At 48.2% G+C, this 5,748-nt stretch overlaps 1 long non-coding RNA gene across 1 annotated transcript; it reads right to left on the bottom strand.

The window, feature by feature from the left end:
- Positions 1-362: 362 nt before the first annotated feature.
- On the bottom strand, positions 363-3,644 carry LOC119275222. Its single transcript, XR_005135564.1, has 5 exons — positions 3,466-3,644; positions 2,977-3,321; positions 2,052-2,422; positions 1,684-1,942; positions 363-1,580 (listed from the first exon to the last, which is right to left on the bottom strand). It is a non-coding gene; the product is annotated as an uncharacterized LOC119275222 (long non-coding RNA).
- Positions 3,645-5,748: the final 2,104 nt, after the last annotated feature.

Here is a 5,748-nt window from a genome sequence, read left to right as displayed (position 1 = left end):
AGTGTGCAACTTCAGTGCAGGGCGTGAGAACCTCCCACGATAATTCATATGAGACTATGCGAATCAGATTGTGCAACTCTGTGACCATGCATATGCCAACTAGGACTATTATGTGTGCAACTGTAAGTACTATGGATGCCAATAAAAAAATACTCCCTCCGTCTCAAAATTCTTGTCTTAGATTCGTCTAAATATGGATGTATTAAGTCACGCTTTAGTATTAGGTACATCCGCACCTAGACAAATCTAAGACAAGAATTTTGGGATGGAGGAAATAGTAAACAATAGATCAACTTAGAAAGAGACATTTAGTCAAACTTATAAGGGCGTTTTTGATACTAAGGAGTAAATCGATGCTTCTATCGTGAAAATGCTGTTTGGAGGCCGAGCTCCATGTAGCTCGCTATCCTGGTCGTCAGGAATCGCATCCTGCTGTTGCAGCGTGGCATTAATGTCATGTATTCGAGCTCACAGCTATACACCCCACACCGTATTATGTATTTTTCTACAGTAGCATCCCATGTCGTCCAGAGCTTGCTGGCAAGCTGGCTAGACGTGCGAATCCATTTACCTATCATGTCTCTGCAGTGCTAGCGAGCTCACACTCACACACACACACACACTGATGAACATGGGCACGCGCGGGCTCTCATGTTCACAGAGGCTGCTAGCCGGTGTAGCCAGCCAACCGGAATCCGGACGTTGGGGTTTACGATCAAACCGTTTTGGGAATCCGGCCGCTTGGAAATCATCTATTTATACCGCAGAAGAACAGCAGCGGACGTGTCCATTTCAGCACAACCAAAGCTTTCGACTCTTCTGAACCTCTCCCCATAACCGTAGTCATGGCGTCTTCTTATTCCTCAGCTCGTTCCAGAGACTGTTTCTAATAACAAAGGTGACATAGCCAAATGCATACCACCAGTAAACAACACTGAAATTAAGTTTTTTCAGACTTTAACCGGGTTGCTGCATGTGTTCCTGTGCCCTGTTAACCCACATTTTGAGCAGCGAGGAGATTTCCTAGGTGCCTTTGGCACATCCCCCGAGCAAGGCATGTTGTGCTCTTGTGTCCCTGAACTCCGCATACATAACATAATCTACTCCTCTTTTGATGGTTCCTCGTATGGAGCTTTGTTGCGGCTAGTTGTGGGACGCCCAGCCGGTCGTTTCCTTGACGGCGTCAGGAACACGTCTGATCCTTGCAAAATGGTCTGCTCAGACCCAGTTCGGCCAAAGTGCTGTTTGTTACCAATGCCAGAGCCGGCTGAATATGTAGCCAACTTTATATCAGACAAACCAAGCCCATCCCTCATGGCGGCAACTGGCTCGACCTGCACTTTGACATCTCGCATTTTCTCCATAGCAAATGCACATGCTTCCACATTGCTGTCGCCTAACTTAACGGCATCAAGCGCTAGCAGGTACAAAGTGTTGCGTTGACGAGAAGAATACTTCAGCGGTCGATGATCCTTCTGGTAGCGCAGATACTCTGGCGGTAGTATATCTCTTGCATATCTAGTCCATCGCCTGAGCACATGCTTCGCAGGGAGCTCATGCAAATTCAGGTGTATCATGACCTGAACATAGCAGTCAAAAAACACATCAATTTTCTAGTGATTTTCATCCATGCCCATCTAGAGAAAGTGATTGTAAGTAAGGAAGAGGATCTGGGGCGCCTACCTTAAGTGCATGGCTGCAAACCATTGCATAGTGCTCGAATGTCCCACACTCGCACCCGAACTCATCAGCCGACTCGCTCACGGAGATCACAAACTCATTCTTGCACCACTTTTCCCTCGACTGAAATTTGATGTGCCTAGCAATGTACTCCAAATGCGGCTTGACTTCTACTAGATCATACAACCCAGGTTCATACAGCGCTGGTATAAACCTGCGCTGCATGTACCTCATTTGGGATATTTTGCTTCAGGACAACCCACTGCAAATGACAACCGCATCAAAATGAAATCAGTTTCGATAAGCATCTTCTTATTGTAACGACAACAATGCAACATCACCCAAATAAACAGAGACATATTCGAACTTACTAGTTTTGTCCTTTTCTCCTGGTAACTTTCTTCTGAGTCACGGTCAAATTGCATTTTTCTCATACTGCCTGATGAACAAGTGCATGGGGCACCCTGGTGGTACATACCCTTTCAGTAGGTGGTTTGCACTCTCACTTCTCTGCCTACACAATCTCCTGCATGCATTTTTTCCGGTGTACATTCAGACGGCCTCCCAGGAATGCATATTGTAAAACTCGTAGCCTTCTTCGACAGAATCAAAACTAGTCCCAATCGATGGATTGCCAACATTTCCTGATTTTTTATCGACATATGCACGGACAGAAGCTTCAAGGGGAGGCATCCTTGAAGGGCTCGGCTCCCTCTCATCCTTTGCCTTCCCAACTCTGACCCTGCAAGCAATGGCACATCAAGCAGTCAGAAATCAAGTTCAATGAGGAACGACAAATTAAGTGGTGATGATGGTTTTTAATGCCCAATACATGAAAAGGGGGATGGATACGGTGTTCCAATACACTTGGTGTTATACATAAAAAATCAATGAATAGTCGTGGGAACATAATTATCGAACATATATATGTGGCTATACAATTATCAGGAACAGATTCAGAAAATCTTCATTTCAACAAACAAACAAAAAAGGCAGATGGCGGCGTCCATCCAGTGTGCAAAATCATCCATTTTTATGAACTGATGCATTAGCCATGACATAACATCTATTTTTTTAAATCTAAATATGATCGTACCTACCGCGCTGCCCTCCCATGTTGCTACTACAATATCGTTATTTTTTCAAGTTTTTGCAATACTCATAATGGTGACTAATTTCAGTTTGGATGACAGCATTTGGAACAAAACTATCAGCAAAAATTGAGAAGCATATATTTGAGGAAAAAATCACCAACAAAAAACGAAACAGTTTCATGCTGATAAATAACAAAATCACCTCCTGGTCCAAGAAGATTGATTCGTATTGGTTACTCCCACGCCCTCCTCGTCCGCACCCTCGTTCCCGGCATCAGACGCAATATATGAATCGTCTATCTCGCAGGAATCATCCATCCCTTCGCCGCCAAGATCATACGAGCCGCACACACCCCTCCCAGTGCGCACTGTTTCACCAATATCCTCGCCCCCTTTGTAATCCATGCGGCCTCCAGCTGGTCTTATCGGCATAGAAGAAATCAGGTCCTCCTAGGCATCGCCAGTTCCACTCGTGTCGCCCTCAGCCAATTGTGCGCCGGCAACTAGATCTCTTAAGACAACTCCGGCATCGAAACGCGGTACAAGCCTGCACAGAGAAACGAGAACCACCCAGATCTGAGTTTAGAAGAACAAGATGGGAGGAAACTTGAATCCAAATCGACTTCCAGCTCCAATCCAAACCCACTAGCAGGAAACTAGGCAAGAAATAGGAATGTTTTCAGAAGATTACCCTGCTCCAGATTCCTCGAAGAAGAACTCCATGCCATCCATGGCGAGAATCGCCAATCACCCAGGTGCGGTATGTATGTTCTGCTTCTTGGTCGACTACCCAAACACGACCACGCACTGCTTAATGAGAGTCGCTGTCATTGAACGGGACCAGTTGATACATTTATTTACCATACCAAACACCTGCGACAGCCCGTGTAGTGGGCCAAATTCAAAGCCGCCCAGACGGAACAGCTGTTCTCGCGAGGTAGCTGCGAAATCGTAGGCCCACGTAGAAATCCTGAACAGGAGCAGGCGGCACTGCTGTATATCTACCAAAATAGAAGTCGTATATAGTAAAAAGGGCAGAGACTACGCATCACGACGCCAGAACTAGCGACGGAGATAGCGGGCTCCATGCAGCTCGTCCGCCAAAACGCCCTTCTCCTTCTGTCGTTGCTAGCTTATAGTAGTATTTGCTTTTCTATAGTAAACTGAACCATGGCCTGCTCCTGCTGCCGTTGCTAGCTTATGTTTGCTTTTCTATAGTAAAATGAGCCATGACCTGCTGCTGCCGCCGCTGAAATTGAAACTCAACTGAACCATGTCTTGCTGCTGCTTCCGTTGCTGGATGCCGCCGCTACCTGCTGCCGTTGCTAGATGCCACTGCTGACGCCTGCCAGCACGGCGGCACACAGTTTCTTCAGAACTGAAGCGGTGAAGCCCACATGCCACAGTAAACAAAATCCATCCATGTCGTGCGCTGCTGGACGAGAGGATCGCATAAGCGTGTTGATTCTGGATGAGGCGGCCTTCGCGCGACGCGCGCTTCGGGAAAGACGCGGGCTCTCGCGGATCGCAGGAAGCGGGGCATGCGGGTGAGGTCCGTGCTCTCCTTCAACTGTGGCGACAGTTGCGGCAGCGAAACAACCGCGGTGAGGGAGGCGTCAGGTAAGGCGCGCTTGGTGACGGCCTTGTGGGAGACGGGGCCGACGGTTAGCGCCGGGGCCGTGTCCACGCAGCGGTCGTGGGTCGGCGGCCGATCCCGGGAGGCCGAGGCGGACCCCACATCGCCGCCTGGATTGGGGTGGGGAGGACGAGCAGCAGGAGGACGACGCAGGGGTGGGAGCGGCGGCGGGGAGGCGAAATCGCAACGGGTGGGGCCGGGGAGTGGAGGAGACAACGAGGATATGATGGCTCCGACAAGGTGGCACGTGACGCACGGCGGGGCGATGTGGCGTGATCCTGCGGCCAAGAACCGGCCGCTCGTTTCATCTAAATAATGCGCGTGCACTTTTAAGTTTTTAGGGAGAAATAATACATATGCAATCTCGTACTACGTATACTTACTATACCGTACTCAGTACTACGGGTATGCCAGCTGTGCACAGTACGCAGTCGCCCCGCCCCAAGGTCGGACGAAGAAACGGCGCCCTGCCGTCGGCCCGGCCCCACCAACCAGCCTCACACGCCCGGCCCCCACGTGCCCCTCACGTGTCGAGTTTGAACAAACCCACCCCAACCCAACGACTCTCTCTGCCCACCTCCACGTCCCATCTCCTGTCGACTGTTGCGCATAGAGACTTGCACGCAAACGCTCCTCCTCCGGCAGAAGAAAGCCAGAAATAATCGAGGTAAAAGCATCCCAGGTATCCCAACTTGCATAGAATGTAATGTTTTAATCTCAAATTTGCAAAATAACTCCACCACCCAGTGGCGATGCCAGGATCAGAAGTCAGTGATGTCATTTCAAATCTGTGGTGTCAAATATATGTATTTTCATTAATTTTATAAAAAAAATTACATGATTTCTACTTGTGTACAAAGGATTTGCCAAAAATCTGTGTGGTCAATTGACCACAGTGCTCTCAACGTGGCTTTGCCACTGACCATACCCCAACTTGCACTGGATGTAATAATTTAGTCCCCGGCCTATCACAGCATGACAAATGGCAGCCAGGTGGATGGACCTGTCGTCACCCGCACTTTTGCAAAAAAACACCCTGCCGTTTTGCCTAATCAACCCGCGCTACAGGAGAGCACCTGAATTAATTGTGCCTAAAATCCACCTCGCGTCCGTTCGAGGATATAGTTGCTGTCCATTCAAATAACATTAGCACGACCATTCAATTAACTGAAACTGCACTGCGTATAGCATTAGCATTAACTGAAACAGACCAGTGTTTGATCAATATGCAGGCAGTTAGGTAGTTAATCTGTTACCGAACGTAATGCACTACAGAAACAAAAATGAACCAATAGATAGTATAAACTACATAAGAATTGGTCGGTGTACTAGATAGAG

This window comes from Triticum dicoccoides, chromosome 3B, assembly GCF_002162155.2.
Source record: "Triticum dicoccoides isolate Atlit2015 ecotype Zavitan chromosome 3B, WEW_v2.0, whole genome shotgun sequence".
In the NCBI taxonomy this organism is placed as follows: domain Eukaryota; kingdom Viridiplantae; phylum Streptophyta; class Magnoliopsida; order Poales; family Poaceae; genus Triticum; species Triticum dicoccoides.
Note: the sequence above shows the minus strand (reverse complement) of the source record. Positions and strands in the feature narration are given on the sequence as shown.